Below are 19595 nucleotides of genomic sequence, written 5' to 3' on the forward strand. Positions count from 1 at the left end.
GGAAGAGAGGGAGGAAGGAGGGAAAAAAGGAAGGAATGAAGGAAGGAAGGGAGAAAAAGATATTGCAACATGGATGGGAGTTTAATTTATATAAGATTTTGTGGACATTTACTACTTTGACAGTACATCTATTTCCACCAAGTAAATCATTCAGGGATTCGAAGTTGGCAAGCCCTGTGGGTTTCTGTCTTCTCAGCCCTACCCTAAAATCCCAGGTCAGAGTCACTGGCAGCGATGGGAGCAGGCTGCCTTAATTCACCCCAGTCAGGGCTCAGAGAGGTTAAGTGGTTTCACCAAGGTCACATGGCTAGCATATGGCAGAGCCAAGATTTTAATCCAAAGACATGCTCTTTCAGTGACGCTACAATGCTGTTCTAAATGTTTATTTCAATGAATAAATGGGTGAATGAATGAATGAGTGAGTGAAGGAAGGAGCTATCCAGTCACGCATACGGTAGCCTCCAGGGCTTCCTGGAGCTGTTCTGGCATCTGGAAAAACACAGAAAGACTGTCTCACTCACCCATACATTCCAGGGCTTGGCAGAAATACAATCACAGTGCTCCAAGCTAGGATCCAATCTCATCAAATGTCAAGCCACCTGATTAAAAATATCCTTCTGTCCTATCTTCTCCTTCTGACCCAAACAGATGCCAGGGCTCAGCCTCGCCCTGCGACGTATCTAATCGGCCTCTTGTCATTCAGCCACCTTGGCTGGTCCACAGTAGTATTCTACATTTAGGACCAGAGAAACGTGCTGCCATCAAAGGAAAAGACTATGAATAAATGGGCTGAGATTTATATACAGCAGCCCATGTGATAATAGAGCCGGCTGTCAAAAGGTAATGCTATTAATAATAGCAGAAGTCTTTACATTTATTAAAATAGTATTACTATTTATTTGGCTAATTGTATTTGTTTGCTAGGGCTGCTGTAACAAAGTACCACAGACTACATGGCTTAAACCGCAAAAATCTATTTTCTCACAGTTCTGGATGCTGGAAGTCCGAGATCAAGGTGTCGGCAGGGTTGGTTCTTTCTGAAGGCCATGAAGGAAGGATTTGTTCCGGGCCTCTCTCCTTGGCTTGTAGATGGCTGTCTTCTCCCCGTGCCTTTCCTCTGTTTGTGTCTGTGTCCAAATTTCCTCTTATTTCCTTATAAGTAAGGACACCAGTCAGATTAGATGAGGGCCCATCCGAATGCCCTCATTTTAATTTAATCACCATCTGTAAAGACCACCATCTCCAAGTACAGTCACATCTGAGTTACTGGGGGTGTTAGGACTTCAACATATGAATTGGGCGGGGGGGGGGGCGGGCAACACTATTCAGTTCATCCCATATACCACAGTTGTTTCTATTGGCAATATGGGGACCTCAGGCAAAGGTTTTAAAATCAAGTTCTGGACTTCCCTGGTGGCGCGGTGGTTAAAGAATCCGCCTGCCAATGCAGGAGACACGGGTTCGCACCCTGGCCCGGGAAGATCCCACACGCCGTGGAGCAACTAAGCCCGTGCGCCACAACAACTGAGCCTGCGCTCTAGAGCCCGCGAGCCACAACTACTGAGCCCGTGTGCCACAACTACTGAGCCCGTGTGCCACAACTACTGAGCCTGCGCTCTAGAGCCTGTGCTCAGCAACAAAAGAAGCCACCACAGTGAGAAGCCCGCGCACCACAACGAAGAGTAGCCCCCACTCTCCGCAACTAGAGAAAGCCCGTGCACAGCAACCAAGACCCAGTGCAGCCAAAAATAAATAAATAAAATTAATAAATTTAAAATCAAGTTCTAAGAAAAAATTCCAACAACTCAACAAACTTCAGCTTCATTCGTTGGAATCCCTGGGGCCTCTCTGGGCTCAGATTCCCCTATAGAAAAGTAAGGAATTTGGGGATGATTGGGAGTTTGGGATTAGCAGATGCAAACCATTATTTTTTTTTAACATTTTTATTGGAGTATAACTGTTCTACAATGGTGTGTTAGTTTCTGCTTTATAACAAAGTGAATCAGCCATACATATACATATATCCCCATATCTCCTCCCTCTTGCGTCTCCCTCCCACCCTCCCTATCCCACCCCTCTCGGTGGTCACAAAGCACGGAGCTGATCTCCCTGTGCTATGTGGCTGCTTCCCACTAGCTATCTATTTTACATTTGGTAGTGTATATAAGTCAATGCCACTCTCTCACTTCGTCCCAGCTTACCCTTCCCCATCCCCGTGTCCTCAAGTCCATTCTCTACGTCTGCGTCTTTATTGCTGTCCTGCCCCTAGGTTCTTCAGAACCCTTTTCTTTCTTTTCTTTTGTTTTTTAGATTCCATGTATATGTGTTAGCATACGGTATTTGTTTTTCTCTTTCTGACTTACTTCACTCTGTATGACAGACTCTAGTTCCATTCACCTCACTACAAATAACTCAATTTCGTTTCTTTTTATGGCTGAGTAATATTCCATTGTATATATGTGCCACATCTTCTGTATCCATTCATCTGTCTGTGGACACTTAGATTGCTTCCATGTCCTGGCTATTGTAAATAGAGCTGCAATGAACATTGTGGTACATGACTCTTTTTGAATTATGGTTTTCTCAGGGTATAATCCCACCATATGCCCAGTGGTGGGATTGCTGGGTCATATGGTAGTTCTATTTTTAGTTTTTTAAGGAAATTCATACTGTTCTCCATAGTGGCTGTATCAATTTACATTCCCACCAACAGTGCAAGAGGGTTCCCTTTTCTCCACACCCTCTCTAGCATTTATTGTTTGTAGATTTTTGATGATGGCCATTCTGACTGGTGTGAGGTGATACCTCACTGTAGTCTTGATTTACATTTCTCTAGTGATTAGTGATGTTGAACATCCTTTCATGTGTTTGTGGGCAATCTGTATATATTCTTTGGAGAAATGTCTGTTTAGGTCTTCTGCCCATTTTGGGATTGGGTTTTTTGTTTTTTGATATTGAGCTGCATGAGCTGCTTGTAAATTTTGGAGATTAATCCTTTGTCAGTTGCTTCATTTGCAAATATTTTCTCCCATTCTGAGGATTGTCTTTTCGTCTTGTTGATGGTTTCCTTTGCTGTGCAAAAGCTTTTAAGTTTCATTAGGTCCCATTTGTTTATTTTTGTTTTTATTTCCATTTCTCTAGGAGGTGGGTCAAAAAGGATCTTGCTGTGATATATGTCATAGAGTGTTCTGCCTATGTTTTCCTCTAAGAGTTTGATAGTGTCTGGCCTTACATGTAGGTCTTTAATTCATTTTGAGTTTATTTTTGTGTATGATGTTAGGGAGTGTTCAAATTTCATTCTTTTACATGTAGCTGTCCAGTTTTCCCAGCACCACTTATTGAAGAGGCTGTCTTTTCTCCATTGTATGCTCTTGCCTCCTTTATCAAGGATAAGGTGACCATATGTGCGTGGGTTTATCTCTGGGCTTTCTATCCTGTTCCATTGATCTATATTTCTGTTTTTGTGCCAGTACCATACTGCCTTGATTACTGTAGCTTTGTAGTATAGTCTGAAGTCCAGGAGCCTGATTCCTCCAGCTCCGTTTTTCTTTTTCAAGATTGCTTTTGGCTATTCGGGGTCTTTTGTGTTTCCATACAAATTGTGAAATTTTTTGTTCTAGTTCTGTGAAAAATGCCATTGGTAGTTTGACAGGGATTTCATTGAATCTGTAGATTGCTTTGGGTAGTATAGTCATTTTCACAATGTTGATTCTTCCAATCCAAGAACATGGTATATCTCTCCATCTGTTTGTGTCAACTTTAATTTCTTTCATCAGTGTCTTATAGTTTTCTCCATATAGGTCTTTTGTATCCTTAGGTAGGTTTATTCCTAGGTATTTTATTCTTTTTATTGCAGTGGTAAATGGGAGTCAAACCATTATTTTTGAATGGATAAACAACAAGGTCCTACTGTATAGCACAGGGAACTATATTCAGTATCCTGTGGGGAATTCCCTGGTGGTCTGGGCTTTCACTGCTGTGGCCTGGGTTCAATCCCTCTTTGGGGAACTGAGATCCCACAAGCCACGCAGAGGGCGGCAGAGCCAAAACAAAATTTTTTTTTATTAAAAAAAAGAATCCTGTGATCAACTATAATGGAAAAGAATGTGTGTATATATATTATATATATATATAACTGAATCACTTTGCCGTACAGCAGAAATTAACACAACATTGTAAATCAACTATACTTCAATAAAATAAAATTTTAAAAGATAAGTAAATAAAAGTGAGGGGTTTGGGTTATAGGAGTTCTCTGGGAAGTAGAGACTCGAGACCACTGCGCACACATTACCCACAGTCATGGACAAACTCTAAAGTCTGGGGTCCTGCCCCCAAGTGTATGTTCAAAGTCAGGAGAATGTGATGTAGGATTCTGGCTATGGGAGAGTCAGCTGGGCTTTGAAGGATGGGGAAAATTTAGACAAGCGGAGAGGAGGCAGAAACATGTACCAAATGGAATCAGAATATAAACAAAGGATTGGAGTAGAAAGTCCACTTTTCCCTCTGCTTCTGCAGTTCTAGCATGCACATTCTCTACTCCTAGATGTGCCCAGGAAATACTCATCGTTTTGAGTGCACCATTCAGGCTCTGCTTTGGAATCCTGAGCCCTAAGAGACACAAGGGTACCACGTCCCGTTGTGAGGCACCTCTCCATCTTTCAAGTGTGTGTTTCCTATTTCCGTGTGTCTGTTCTTGCCGATTATCATACTAAGCTAATGGAGGGGAGTTAACAGGAAGTGTCAGAGAGTTTTATAAAATTACCATGTCAACTCTCTTCCTGTCAGTGTGCATAAAGGAAGAAGACAAGAAAATGATATTGTCATTTAATAGTTCACTTTAGATCTTAATCTCTTATCACTCATCATTACTCCATATTAATTACCTTGTATTGGCAATCTCTGGCAGTCAGTTACTCCATAATGGATCTTGCTGAGATCCTAGCTGGATGGCTTTCATTAGGAAGAAATTTGAACCAAATTTAACTTGACCAGATTAACTGGGACCACCCCCCACCTCCAGCCAAGGTGCAGGCAGCAAGGGACAGGTGGGGAAAACGTGGGCTTTGAAGACACATATACGTGAATCCTGGTATAGCCCCTCCCCCGTCCTATTGCACTGAATGTATCATTTCACCTCTTTGAATCTCAGCTTCCTAATTTGCAAAATGGGGTAGCACAGTCCTCTTTGGAGCATTGTTGTAGGGTTGGAAATTCATGGCAAATATTTGACATGATCTTTGTCACAGAGTTGGTGCCAGTAAATGACACTGATCAGTATTTTTAAGTAGTATAAATGGAATGAGAGAAGATTCCATGGACTTGGCCACCTCTTCCTTCAAAATATTGCCTAGTGCTCTCATGTTTCCCATGAGGAGGAAACAGAAGGGCTGGGTTCAATTCAGGTCAGCAAGCAATCATTAGGTGCCTACTAAGAGCCAGGTGTGCCATCCACTCTGGACATGAGGGTAACCTGGGATCTCAAATACGACCTCTGAATATGCCAAGATCTTTGAAGATGCCATAAGCCCTCACCCTGTTACCCCATGGGAAGGCATCATTCCCTCTAAGCTCAGTTCACATGTGCCTGCCTCTCCCAGGAAGACTTCCCAGACCCTCCTGGGGCAGCGCCTGCCATGCGTTCTTAGAGCTCTTGTCACAGTTGTAATTTACAAATAGATTGAGCAAGGGATGGCTTTTCTTCCCAAAGAACACAAGCTCCAGGAAGGCAGGACCTCGTATGTTCTCTTCATTGTTAAATCCCCAATGCCTGGCCCACTGACAGAAGGGAAGGTGATAGGGCCCACTGACAGAAGGGAAGGTGATAGAGCCCACTGAGAGGAGTCAAAAACATAAAAGGTGCAAAATGATGTAACACACCATTATTTATACAGAATAAAATAAAATTTAAAAAAAAACATTTTTTTAATGAGCCAATGAACTTTTAAAACACTCCATATATTCTTTCTCTTTTTTTTTTTTTTTTTTTTTTTTTAATACTGATGTAGATACTGACAGATGATTCAGCTTGTAAACAGATGATGTAAACTTATGGTATTGATAAATACAGGGCAGTACTTTAAACGTATGTTCTCTTCCCTATGACTTTTCTTTTTGGCCGCTCTGTGTGGCTTTCAGGATCTTAGATCCCCGACCAGGGATTGCACCCATGGCCTCGGCAGTGAAAGCATGGAGTCCTAACCACTGGACCACCAGGGAATTCTCAAAACATTCCATATATTCAAATGGCCAATAAGCATAGGAAAAGTGCTCAACATCAAAAGTCATCAGGGAAAACACGTTTAAACTAAAGGAAATACCACTTCACACCCACAGAATGACTACATTTAAAAAACAAAAAACTCACAACACCACATCTTACTGAAATTGTGGAGCAACTGGAACTCTTATATGTGGCTTTAAAAATACATTAATTATATAACTCCTGTGGGGAGAAAGAAAAGTCTAGCAGTTTCTTAGAAAACTAAACATATGTTGACCCCACGATCCAACAACTCCATCCCCAAATATTTACACAGGATCGAGAAAACATACATTCACAAAAGGACTTGTGCAAAAACTTTTTCATAGCAGCTTTATTTGTAATAGCTGATAACCAGAAACATACCAGATGTCTCTCAGTAGTAGAATGTTATCAGCAAACTGTGGTATATCTATGCAAATGGGATACTACTCAGCAAGAAAACGGAATAACCTTTTGATACATGCAGCAACACAGATGGCTCTTAAAAGCATTACACTGAGTGAAGTAATCATAGACAAAACAGTATACAGTGTATGATGCCATTCCTGTGAAATCTTAGAACAGAAAAAACTATTGAGGAAGGACAGAAAAATCAAAACAGTATTTGCCTCCAGGGGGGAAACTACCAGGAAGAGGCTTGAGGGAACCCTCTGGGGTGATGATAATACTCTATATTGTGATAAGCGTTTGAGGTACATGTAGGTGTATGTATTTATCAAGGTTTGCCATTAGGCAAATTTAAGCATTTCACTGTTTGAAAACCTTGCACCAAAAGAAAAATCTGTAAACCAAAACTTGGGAAAAATACAATATAACCAATACCATTAAAGACTGACTACTCAGAGGAGAGGTAATATTTTGATGGTTCTTTCCATGGTGTGATATAGACATCAAAAGAACTATCCCAAAATATCTCCCACCACAGATCTACAGGAATGACTACAATTCCAGGATTGAAAATTCATCCATTTGCAGCAGTAAGTCATAAATTCAGGAATAAAACGATCTGGAGACAGAGATCTCCCTCCTGGCCATCATGTTGTACTGCCTCAGGGGCTGTACATCAGCCACCCCCAGCCCCCGCCCAGCCACCTTCTTTCTCTTCCTGAGTTCTGGGTCTGGCTCACAAGAACTTCCCTGGCACACGCAGCCACCTTGCCCTCTGGGTGCCCAGCCCACACCCCCAGCACCTGCTAATTATAAGAAACAGCATATGGCAGGCAGACTGGCTGCAGACCCCACCGGCTCTCCTGACGTGCAGCCCAACCGTGGAGGCAGGTTGCACGCTGAGCTGCTGGGATCAAAGAGGTGTCATTAGAAAATGATCCATATCCCTCAGCCTTAATGAGGACTCACACAGGAGGGCTTCCAATTACCCAGTCGGTGGCTGAACTGCTGCTCCCCGCCAGAGGCCTCTTGCTTTGCTTTCTCTTCTTTAGCAACATTAGCGAGAGTGTTGGTTGCACACTTTCTCTACTTTCCACGGCCTCCCCAAGCCAGGGAGGAAATCAGACCATCTCAGAAAGTCCCCTGGTTCAGATTGATGAATCCTACACGGCTGAGATTGAAGACAGAAAACTCCAGATGAAAGCCATGCCTAGAGAGAGGGGCCAGCTCTGTGAGGTGACATGTGGCCTGGGACTGAAGGATGCAAAGGGACTGGTCATTCAAACACTGGGAAAAAAGTAATGTAAAAGGAGGAGGGCCCTGGGTGTCCATCAAAACCCATCAACTTGTGCAATAGCAATAGAGACGTATCAGAGATGTGACCGCCCAGGACTCACACGCTACATTTGATAGCCCTTTGGAAAAAAGGTGGAAGATCTCCCCAAAAGAGCGAAAGTGGAAATGTGCATGCTCTGTGTGTGTGTGTGTGTGTGTGTGTGTGCAACTTTCAACCTTGCATAGACCCTTGCATGTGGGACCTTCCTGTATTTATGATTTATTACTTACCGGGAATGACAATACGGCCCCAGGAGGTGGCACAGACACTAATAAGTGCAAAGAATTTGAGGCCACGAATAACCGTGTGATCCAAGCCACCTATCTGCCTGGAACATTCCCTTTGGACTCAATCAGCAGAAAGAATTCAACCCCCTGTTCTTTAAGCCTCTGAAGTCAGGGGGCGCTCTTTGTAATACCAGTTCAACCTACTCCAGGTAACACTGTTCGGCAGATATTTTAACCTCCATGTATTTCAGTTTCTTCATCTACCAGGAAGAATTCCTTCCTCCTGCGGATGAAAAATGTCGCCCGCCATATCAGTAAACAAAGGATGTTGCGGCCATCAGGCCCTCAGCCACGGCAGCTGCCCCCAAATATGCACCCCATGGGGATTCAGGTTAGTGGCCCTAGATACTTAAGGTTTATATCAAAGGAATGATTTCAGTGAGCCCAGACTCTTGCATCTTCCCATACATAGAAAAGCGCTAAATTCATTAACTTGAGATGTCTGGTTTTCTTTAATTAACAATGATCTTTTGATGTCCCGACCACCTGGTCTTTGTTGCACAACTCCTCTATATCCCTGCTCCTCCCTTATCTCTTCGGAGCAGGCCCTCAGACCTATCTGAGAGGCTGTCTTTCGGGTTTAAGTCCTCAGTTTTGTCTGCCAAATAAAATGTAACTCTCAACTTTTAGGCTGTGCATTTCTTTTCCCAGCTGACACTTCCAAGGCTCTTAGGAGAACTAAGGGAGTTGATATCAACAAGAGGCCCAGCACTAATCGAGGGGCACCCCCCCCCCCCCCCCCCCCCCCCCCCCCCCCCGGCCCCCCCCCCTCCGATTAACCCCCTTCCCCACCTCCCACCCCAAGACCTGCCCCCTGGCTGCTTCCTCCTACAGATTACAGTGGAGAGCAGGCCTGCCATCTCACACAGGGCTCTGCATCTCTGCTGTCACCTAGTCTTGGCCTGGCCACAGCAGCAGCCAGAAAATGGATCTTTTTGTTCCGGCATGGCTGTCCCCCAAGGCTCAGAACTCTGTTGATTTCACTTTATCACTGCTTTCCGGAAGCCAAGTGGAGTTCACATAACTTTTGAAGGACCTCCTTACAAGGTGCTTTGTGAGTTCAGCCTAGTGCAGGAAAAATGATAATGTGCGGAGTGGGCAGAATCACTGCCCACGGACGCACACAGGAAGGTCCCTACGAGAACATCTCTTCCAATCCCTTGGTAATACAAATGGAGAAACTGAGGTCCGGAGATGAGGAAGCTTGTTCAAGGTCACACAGGAAGGTCGGCAGTCTGGGAGCAGAAGCAGTAAAAATCAGATGTAGCCAATTCTTTTATTTTAAGGGCTTTGACAAATACCCTACAATGGACAATGTCCCTACAAGACAAGAAAGAGTTGGGCTGGTGAGAAACATCTCCCCTAATTTAAAGGAGAGAATTAACCCTGGTTATTTGTGGGGGAGTGTGGGGGAGGGCGGGGTGGTGGTAATCACCTCCTGTGTATCTAAGATCCAAGCTCAAAAATTGCTAGAAAGTTGGGGGTTTCCCGGGTGGCGCAGTGGTTGAGAGTCCGCCTGCCGGTGCTAGGGGACGCGGGTTCGTGCCCTGGTCCGGGAGGATCCCACATGCCGCGGAGTGGCTGGGCCCGTGAGCCACGGACACTGAGTCTGCGCGTCCGGAGCCTGTGCTCTGCAACGGGAGAGGCCACAACAGTGAGAGGCCTGCGTACCACAAAAAAAAAAAAAAGAAAGAAAGAAAAATTGCTAGAAAGTGACACTTGAGGTCCAGATGATTCATTCATTTAATAGATATTTTTGAGCATCTATGTGCCAGCCACTGTGCAGAGCAGAGGAGATTTATTGGAGAGCAAAACCAGAGACAGCCTCAACCTCATGGAGCCCTTGGGTAACGGGAGGGGAAAGCAAAGAATCAAATGATTAATTATAAGATTGTGATTTTGCAAAGTACTTCCAAGGGAAAGTATACAGCACAGAGAGAAATTATGAAAAGGAAAATTGACCTAATGTCAGAAGCAGGGAAGGCGTCCCTAAGGAAGTTTGTTGACACTTGGTCATATTCCTAACCATAATCAGCTGTGCCTGGATCAGATGTGCATGCTGCAACAGGCCAGTTCTCAATGCAAATCCTCTTCAAGTAGTGACTTTCACACTAAAGTGTGAGTGACTGATACCCAGACCATGTGAGAAGCGGCTAGAGGAACTGGGAGTGCTTCTCCTGGAAAAGAGGAAACTCAGTGATGCACGTCAATGATTTCAAACATTAACAAGAGACTTCTTCATAAGGTAGTGAGTTCCTCATCACTGGTGATATTTAAGCGGAGACTAGATGGCCACTTATTGAGACTGTTTGATTCGATGTTTCCTTGGACCCTTTAGACTCTTAAAACTTGTTATTCTATCATTACACTCTTAGCACTAAGTTCAGAACTAAATTCTTAATCTTCAAGAATTATGGGGGAGTTGCTCTCATCTGATTCAGAAATAAATATAAATTCCTGATACTCCTGGTATCTGAACTATCTCCCAAAGTCAGGCTCTTGCAAAAGAGGTACGAACTGCTGCCTCTAGGATGAAAGGTGAACATCAAAAAGCCTGAATCCCAAGTATATGACTATTCAACGCCACGGAGCATGAGGTCTCCACTGCTGCAGTTATTTCTTTGGCATCTTAGCCAATGAACAATTCATACAGTCAAGTCCAACCTTCTCTTCTTTTTTTTTTTTATTTATTTTTTTTAACATCTTTATTGGGGTATAATTGCTTTACAATGGTGTGTTAGTTTCTGCTTTATAACAGAGTGAGTCAGTTATACATATATATATGTTCCCATATCTCTTCCCTCTTTGTCTCCCTCCCTCCCACCCTCCCTATCCCACCCCTCCAGACAGCCACAAAGAACCGAGCCGGTTTCCCTGTGCCATGCGGCTGCTTCCCACTGGCTATCTACCTTACGTTTGTTAGTATATATATGTCCATGTCTCTCTCTCGCCCTAACACACCTCACCCTTCCCCCTCCCCATATCCTCAAGTCTGTTCTCCAGTAGGTCTCTGTCTTTATTCCTGTTTTACCCCTAGGTTCTTCATAACATTTTTTTTTCTTAAATTCCATATATATGTGTTAGCATACGGTATTTGTCCTTCTCTTTCTGACTTACTTCACTCCGTATGACAGACTCTAGATCTATCCACCTCATTACAAATAGCTCAATTTCGTTTCTTTTTATGGCTGAGTAATATTCCATTGTATATATGTGCCACATCTTCTTTATCCATTCATCCGACGGCGGGCACTTAGGTTGTTTCCATCTCCGGGCTATTGTAAATAGAGCTGCAATGAACATTTTGGTACATGACTCTTTCTGAATTCTGGTTTCCTCAGGGTATATACCTAGTAGTGGGATTGCTGGGTCATATGGTAGTTCTATTTGTAGTTTTTTAAGGAACCTCCATACTGTTCTCCATAGTGGCTGAACCAATTCACATTCCCACCAGCAGTGCAAGAGTGTTCCCTTTTCTCCACACCCTCTCCAGCATTTATTGTTTCTAGATTTTTTGATGATGGCCATTCTGACTGGTGTGAGATGATATCTCATTGTAGTTTTGATTTGCATTTCTCTAATGATTAATGATGTTGAGCATTCTTTCATGTGTTTGTTGGCAGTCTGTATATCTTCTTTGGAGAAATGTCTATTTAGGTCTTCTGCCCATTTTTGGATTGGGTTGTTTATTTTTTTGTTATTGAGCTGCATGAGCTGCCTGTAAATTTTAGAGATTAATCCTTTGTCAGTTGATTCATTTGCAAATATTTTCTCCCATTCTGAGGGCTGTCTTTTGGTCTTGTTTATGGTTTCCTTTGCTGTGCAAAAGCTTTGAAGTTTCATTAGGTCCCATTTGTTTATTTTTGTTTTTATCTCCATTACTCTAGGAGATGGGTCAAGAAGGATCTTGCTGTGATTTATGTCATAGAGTGTTCTGCCTATGTTTTCCTCTAAGAGTTTGATAGTTTCTGGCCTTACATTTAGGTCTTTAATCCATTTTGAGCTTATTTTTGTGTATGGTGTTAGGGAGTGATCTAATCTCATACTTTTACATGTACCTATCCAATTTTCCCAGCACCACTTATTGAAGAGGCTGTCCTTTCTCCACTGTATATTCCTGCCACCTTTATCAAAGATAAGGTGACCATATGTGCATGGGTTTATCTCTGGGCTTTCTATCCTATTCCATTGATCTATCTTTCTGTTTTTGTGCCAGTACCATACTGTCTTGATTACTGTAGCTTTGTAGTATAGTCTGAAGTCAGGCAGCCTGATTCCTCCAGCTCCATTTTTTGTTCTCAAGATTGCTTTGGCTATTCGGGGTCTTTTGTGTTTCCATACAAATTGTGAAATTTTTTGTTCTAGTTCTGTGAAAAATGCCAGTGGTAGTTTGATAGGGATTGCATTGAATCTATAGATTGCTTTGGGAAGTAGAGTCATTTTCACAATGTTGATTCTTCCAATCCAAGAACATGGTATATCTCTCCATCTGTTTGTATCATCTTTAATTTCTTTCATCAGTGTCTTATAATTTTCTGCATACAGGTCTTTTGTCTCCTTAGGTAGGTTTATTCCTAGATATTTTATTCTTTTTGTTGCAATGGTAAATGGGAGTGTTTTCTTGATTTCACTTTCAGATTTTTCATCATTAGTATATAGGAATGCCAGAGATTTCTGTGCATTAATTTTGTATCCTGCTACTTTACCAAATTCATTGATTAGCTCTAGTAGTTTTCTGGTAGCATCTTTAGGATTCTCTATGTAGAGTATCATGTCATCTGCAAACAGTGACAGCTTTACTTCTTCTTTTCCGATTTGGATTCCTTTTATTTCCTTTTCTTCTCTGATTGCTGTGGCTAAAACTTCCAAAACTATGTTGAATAAGAGTGGTGAGAGTGGGCAACCTTGTCTTGTTCCTGACCTTAGTGGAAATGCTTTCAGTTTTTCGCCATTGAGGATGATGTTGGCTGTGGGCTTGTCATATACGGCCTTTATTATATTGAGGAAAGTTCCCTCTACACCTACTTTCTGCAGGGTTTTTATCATAAATGGGTGTTGAATTTTGTCAAAAGCTTTCTCTGCATCTATTGAGATGATCATATGGTTTTTCTCCTTCAATTTGTTAATATGGTTAATCACATTGATAGATTTGCGTATATTGAAGAATCCTTGCATTCCTGGAATAAACCCCACTTGATCATGGTGTATGATCCTTTTAATGTGCTGTTGGATTCTGTTTGCTAGTATTTTGTTGAGGATTTTTGCATCTATGTTCATCAGTGATATTGGCCTGTAGTTTTCTTTCTTTGTGACATCCTTGTCTGGTTTTGGTATCAAGGTGATGGTGGCCTCGTAGAATGAGTTTGGGAGTGTTCCTCCCTCTGCTATATTTTGGAAGAGTTTGAGAAGAATAGGTGTTAGCTCTTCTCTAAATGTTTGATAGAATTCGCCTGTGAAGCCATCTGGTCCTGGGCTTTTGTTTGTTGGAAGATTTTTAATCACAGTTTCAATTTCAGTGTTTGTGATTGGTCTGTTCATATTTTCTATTTCTTCCTGATTCAGTCTTGGCAGTTTGTGCATTTCTAAGAATTTGTCCATTTCTTCCAGATTGTCCATTTTATTGGCATAGAGTTGCTTGTAGTAATCCCTCATGATTTTTTGTATTTCTGCAGTGTCAGTTGTTACTTCTCCTTTTTCATTTCTGATTCTATTGATTTGAGTCTTCTCCCTTATTTTCTTGATGAGTCTGGCTAATGGTTTATCAATTTTGTTAATCTTCTCAAAGAACCAGCTTTTAGTTTTATTGATCTTTGCTATTGTTTCCTTCATTTCTTTTTCATTTATTTCTGATCTGATTTTTATGATTTCTTTCCTTCTGCTAACTCTGGGGTTTTTTTGTTCTTCTTTCTCTAATTGCTTGAGGTGCAAGGTTAGGTTGTTTATTCGAGATGTTTCCTGCTTCTTAAGGTGGGCTTGTATTGCTATAAACTTCCCTCTTAGAACTGCTTTTGCTGCATCCCATAGGTTTTGGGTCGTTGTATCTCCATTGTCATTTGTTTCTAGGTATTTTTTAATTTCCTCTTTGATTTCTTCAGTGATCACTTCGTTACTAAGTAGTGTATTGTTTAGCCTCCATGTGTTTGTATTTTTTACTGCTCTTTTCCTATAATTGATATCTAATCTCATGGCGTTGTGGTCGGAAAAGATACTTGATATAATTTCAATTTTCTTAAATTTACCAAGGCTTGATTTGTGACCCAAGATATGATCTATCCTGGAGAATGTTCCATGAGCACTTGAGAAAAATGTGTATTCTGTTGTTTTTGGATGGAGTGTCCTATAAATATCAATTAAGTCCATCCTGTTTAATGTATCATTTAAAGCTTGTGTTTCCTTATTTATTTTCATTTTGGATGATCTGTCCATTGGTGAAAGTGGGGTGTTGAAGTCCCCTACTATGAATGTGTTACTGTCGATTTCCCCTTTTATGGCTGCTAGTTTTTGCCTTATGTATTGAGGTGCTCCTATGTTGGGTGCATAAATATTTACAATTGTTATATCTTCTTCTTGGATCGATCCCTTAATCATTATGTAGTGTCCTTCTTTGTCTCTTCTGATAGTCCTTATTTTAAAGTCTATTTTGTCTGATATGAGAATTGCTACTCCAGCTTTCTTTTGGTTTCCATTTGCATGGAATATCTTTTTCCATCCCCTTACTTTCAGTCTGTATGTGTCTCTAGGTCTGAAGTGGGTCTCTTGTAGACAGCATATATATGGGTCTTGTTTTTGTATCCATTCAGCCAATCTGTGTCTTTTGGTGGGAGCATTTAGTCCATTTACATTTAAGGTAATTATCGATATGTATGTTCCTATTCCCATTTTCTAAATTGTTTTGGGTTCGTTATTATAGGACTTTTCCTTCTCTTGTGTTTTTGTCTAGAGAAGTTCCTTTAGCATTTGTTGTAAAGCTGGTTTGGTGGTGCTGAACTCTCTCAGCTTTTGCTTGTCTGTAAAGGTTTTAATTTCTCCATCAAATCTGAATGAGATCCTTGCTGGGTAGAGTAATCTTGGTTGCAGGTTTTTCTCCTTCATCACTTTCAGTATGTCCTGCCACTCCCTTCTGGCTTGTAGAGTTTCTGCTGAGAGATCAGCTGTTAACCTTATGGGGATTCCCTTGTGTGTTATTTGTTGTTTTTCCCTTGCTGCTTTTAATATGCTTTCTTTGTATTTAGTTTTTGACAGTTTGATTAATATGTGTCTTGGCGTATTTCTCCTTGAATTTATCCTGTATGGGACTCTCTGTGCTTCCTGGACTTGATTAACGATTTCCTTTCCCATATTAGGGAAGTTTTCAACTATAATCTCTTCAAATATTTTCTCAGTCCCTTTCTTTTTCTCTTCTTCTTCTGGAACCCCTATAATTCGAATGTTGGTGCGTTTAATGTTGTCCCAGAGGTCTCTGAGACTGTCCTCAGTTCTTTTCATTCTTTTTTCTTTATTCTGCTCTGCAGTAGTTATTTCCACTATTTTATCTTCCAGGTCACTTATCCGTTCTTCTGCCTCATTTATTCTGCTATTGATCCCATCTAGAGTATTTTTCATTTCATTTATTGTGTTGTTCATCATTGTCTGTTTCATCTTTATTTCTTCTAGGTCCTTGTTAACTGCTTCTTGCATTTTGTCCATTCTATTTCCAAGATTTTGGATCATCTTTACTATCATTATTCTGAACTCTTTTTCAGGTAGACTGCCTATTTCCTCTTCATTTGTTAGGTCTGGTGGGTTTTTATCCTGCTCCTTCATCTGCTGTGTGTTTTTCTGTCTTCTCATTTTGCTTATCTTACTGTGATTGGGTTCACCTTTTTGCAGGCTGCAAGTTCGTAGCTCCCGTTGTTTTTGATGTCTGTCTCCAGTGGCTAAGGTTGGTTCAGTGGGTTGTGTAGGCTTCCTGGTGGAGGGGACTAGTGGCTGTGTTGTGGTGTATGAGGCTAGATCTTGTCTCTCTAGTGGGCAGGTCCACGTCTGGTGGTGTGTTTTGGGGTGTCTGTGGACTTATTATGATTTTAGGCAGCCTCTCTGCTAGTGGGTGGGGTTGTGTTCCTGTTTTGCTATATGGTTGGCATAGGTTGTCCAGCACTGTAGCTTGCTGGTCGTTGAGTGAAGCTGGGTGCTGGTGTTGAGATGGAGATCTCTGGGAGATTTTCGCCGTTTGATATTATGTGGGGCTGGGAGGTCTCTTCTTGACGAGTGTTCTGAAGTTGGCTCTCCCACCTCAGAGGCAGAGTCCTGACTCCTGGCTGGAGCAGCAAGAGCCTTTCATCCACTCGGCCTGTAGGTTGCCAGGGCATGAAGTCTTCCCAAAGAGTGAGAGTCTTTATATGTTGCCTCAGACTCACAACTGGCACCTCACTGAGCAGAAAATTAACCTGGGGATCCAATCTTCTCTTCTTAAATACCACTCCATGGTATGCAAAATAGTTAAACTTACTCTTTCCTCCTTTTTTAAAAAATTTATTTATTTTATTTATTTTTTATTTTTGGCTGTGTTGGATCTTCGTTGCTGCACGCGGGCTTTCTCTAGTTGCAGCGAGAGGGGGCTATTCTTCGTTGCGGTGTGTGGGCTTATTACCGTGGCTTCTCTTGTTGCAGAGCATGGGCTCTAGGCGCATGGGCTTCAGTAGTTGTGGCACGCAGGCTCAGTAGTTGTGGCTCACAGGCTTAATTGCTCCATGGCACGTGGGATCTTCCTGGACCAGGGCTTCAACCTGTGTCCCCTGCCTTGGCAGGCGGATTCTTAACCACTGCACCTCCAGGGAAGTCCCTCCTCCTTTCTTTTATTTTATTCCTTTGCTCTGCGTCATTCCAGAAAAGATTTAAGGTGAATGCACCTAAACTCATAAAATAAGAAGTTATTAATTCTAGTTAATGATTATAAATTCATAAAATGTGATATGGAGGAGACATTGCAAATAAAATGCAGGAGAGGCTAATCAAGTCATCCAAAGCTATAGAACTTTGTTGTTCAATAACTATTTATTGAATGCCTACTAGATCCACAGCATCACTGGTTGGTAGATTCTGTTTTCATCCAATGTATACTTAATTGAGCATCTATTATATGGATCAAAATCAAGGTAATACTTGTTACTGTTTCAAGTTCCTCACCCTCCTTTGCTGTGGTCCTAGGGGCCTGCAAATTAGGGTGGAGATGCCTTGGCAGTGAAATTCAGGTGCCGTTATTGTCCAGCTGACCAACGCACTGAAGATAGATAACGTTCTCAGCTAAGCTTGATGCAGAGAGTGTGGTTTTCACAAAGATTCTGTCACCTCCAAAATTAATGGTAATTTCCTACTGTAATTAATTCAACAACCTTTCCCACCCTCCCCTGGAACTACCCATATCCACATAGAATTACACGGTGGGGAGAAAAAAGGAAACTTTAGCAGTATAGAAGAAAAAAAGGCAGCTAATCCCTCCCCCTACTTTCCTGGGAAGCCCTACCTCATTCTTTATTTTTCTTTAATTGGAGGATAGTTTCTGCTGTACAACCAAGTGAATCAGCTGTATGTATACATATATCCCCTCCCTCTTGGACCTCCCTCCCACCCCACCCCCCCATCCCACCCATCTAGGGCATCACAGAGCACTAAGCTGAGCTCCCTGCACTATACAGCAGGTTCTCACTAGCTATCTGTTTTACACATGGCAGTGTATATATGTCAATCCCAATCTCCCAATTCATCCCATCGCCCCCCACCCCGAGTCCACACAATTGTTCTCTGTGTCTGCGTCTCTTTTCCTCCCCTGCAAATAGGTTCATCTGTACCATTTTTCTCGATTCCACATATATGTGTTAAGCCAGAATCGTTCTGAGCCCTACATCTTGTACACCAAACTGGAAAACGTAGAATGCTTCACCCTGCCCACCTGTAGTCTTACCGTAAAACTGTAACCAGCCAGGCCCAAGGTCTAGCGACCTATTAGTTACTAAGATCCTCTAACTCAATTCATTAGGCAGCCAAGAAACAAAGGAAAGGCATTATGTACATGTTCAGCCATTCAAAGCCAAGAGAGGGACTTCCCTGGTGGTGCAGTGGATAGGACCCCCTGTTCCCAATACAGGCAGCTCAGGTTCGATCCCTGGTCAGGGAACTACATCCCACATGCATGCCGTAACTAAAAGTTCACATGCCACAACTAAGGAGCCCACCTGCCGCTACTAAGTCCCGGTACAACCAAATAAATAAATAATAAGTAGCAAAGCCAAGACACCCGAAGATAATGTCAGCTTTCTCTCCAGCAGCAAATGCGGAACAGAGCTGGGTTTGAATAGTTTGAGCTCCTTCAAATTTCATATGAGAACATTACATGATTCCTAATATTTTCTGCTTCCGTGTTTTCTCCGTGTTGCCAAGGACACTCAGAGAGCTTAAGTAACTCTGCAGATGGGCAAGAGGCAAGGAGTGGATTTCAACTCACTTTTTCCTGCCATAGGTTTCTCCCTTTAAGTCTCCATCTTAGGCGTTGGAGGCTGAAGTTCAGGGAGGTTAAATGACCCCAGTGTTCCATAGAGCTGGAAAACAGCGCCAGTGAGAGGATGGCAAGTGCTTTTTCCACTACACGACATCAGTCCATCCTTAATTGTTTGAACGGTTAGGTGCCTGGCCTGAACCCTGGTCCTTGTGGATGTTTTAGATTGATTTTTGGATTCTGGGTCTTGGGGCTCTTACCCCATTGGCTAGGCTTCGCTGCTTTAATTTGTTCCTCTCCCATGGTCTTAGGAAATAAACTTCCAGCTCCAACTTGACCCTATGGAGTCCCACTGGCCAGGTCAGTCTCCTTCTCCTTCATAAAGGGGAAGTTTGGGCACAGGTCAGCTTTTAGTAGCTAATTCACTTCTTCCCGTTGGGGTAAACTCTGCATTTGGCAAAGCCCACACTCAACAAATGAGCTTCTGAGCGCAGGGAAAATACCAAATAAGTAAAAGTCTTGCCATTAAACCAGACAGGAAGACTCGTAATTAAAAACCACCGTTATGCCATTTTGACAGAAACTCCAGCCGTCATTAAGCGAAAACAGAATTCCTTGAGGGAGAAATTATTTCTTGTTTGATTTCTGTCAGAATGGCTTTGACTTTGCGGATCCATCTACAAAATGGTGTCTCCGGGCCCTGCCTCTGCAGCGGTGCTCAAACAAAGGAGACGTTTGCTTGAAACGTGTGAAACCTGATTAAAGATTCATTTCAGATTAACTTGTCCTGTTTATTTCTCTTTTGTAATCTTTAGTATTACTTGAAGCGGCGGGGGGGGGGGGGGGGGG

The sequence above is a fragment of the Lipotes vexillifer genome, unplaced genomic scaffold (genome assembly GCF_000442215.2).
Source record: "Lipotes vexillifer unplaced genomic scaffold, Lipotes_vexillifer_v1.1 scaffold1120, whole genome shotgun sequence".
Taxonomy (NCBI): domain Eukaryota; kingdom Metazoa; phylum Chordata; class Mammalia; order Artiodactyla; family Lipotidae; genus Lipotes; species Lipotes vexillifer.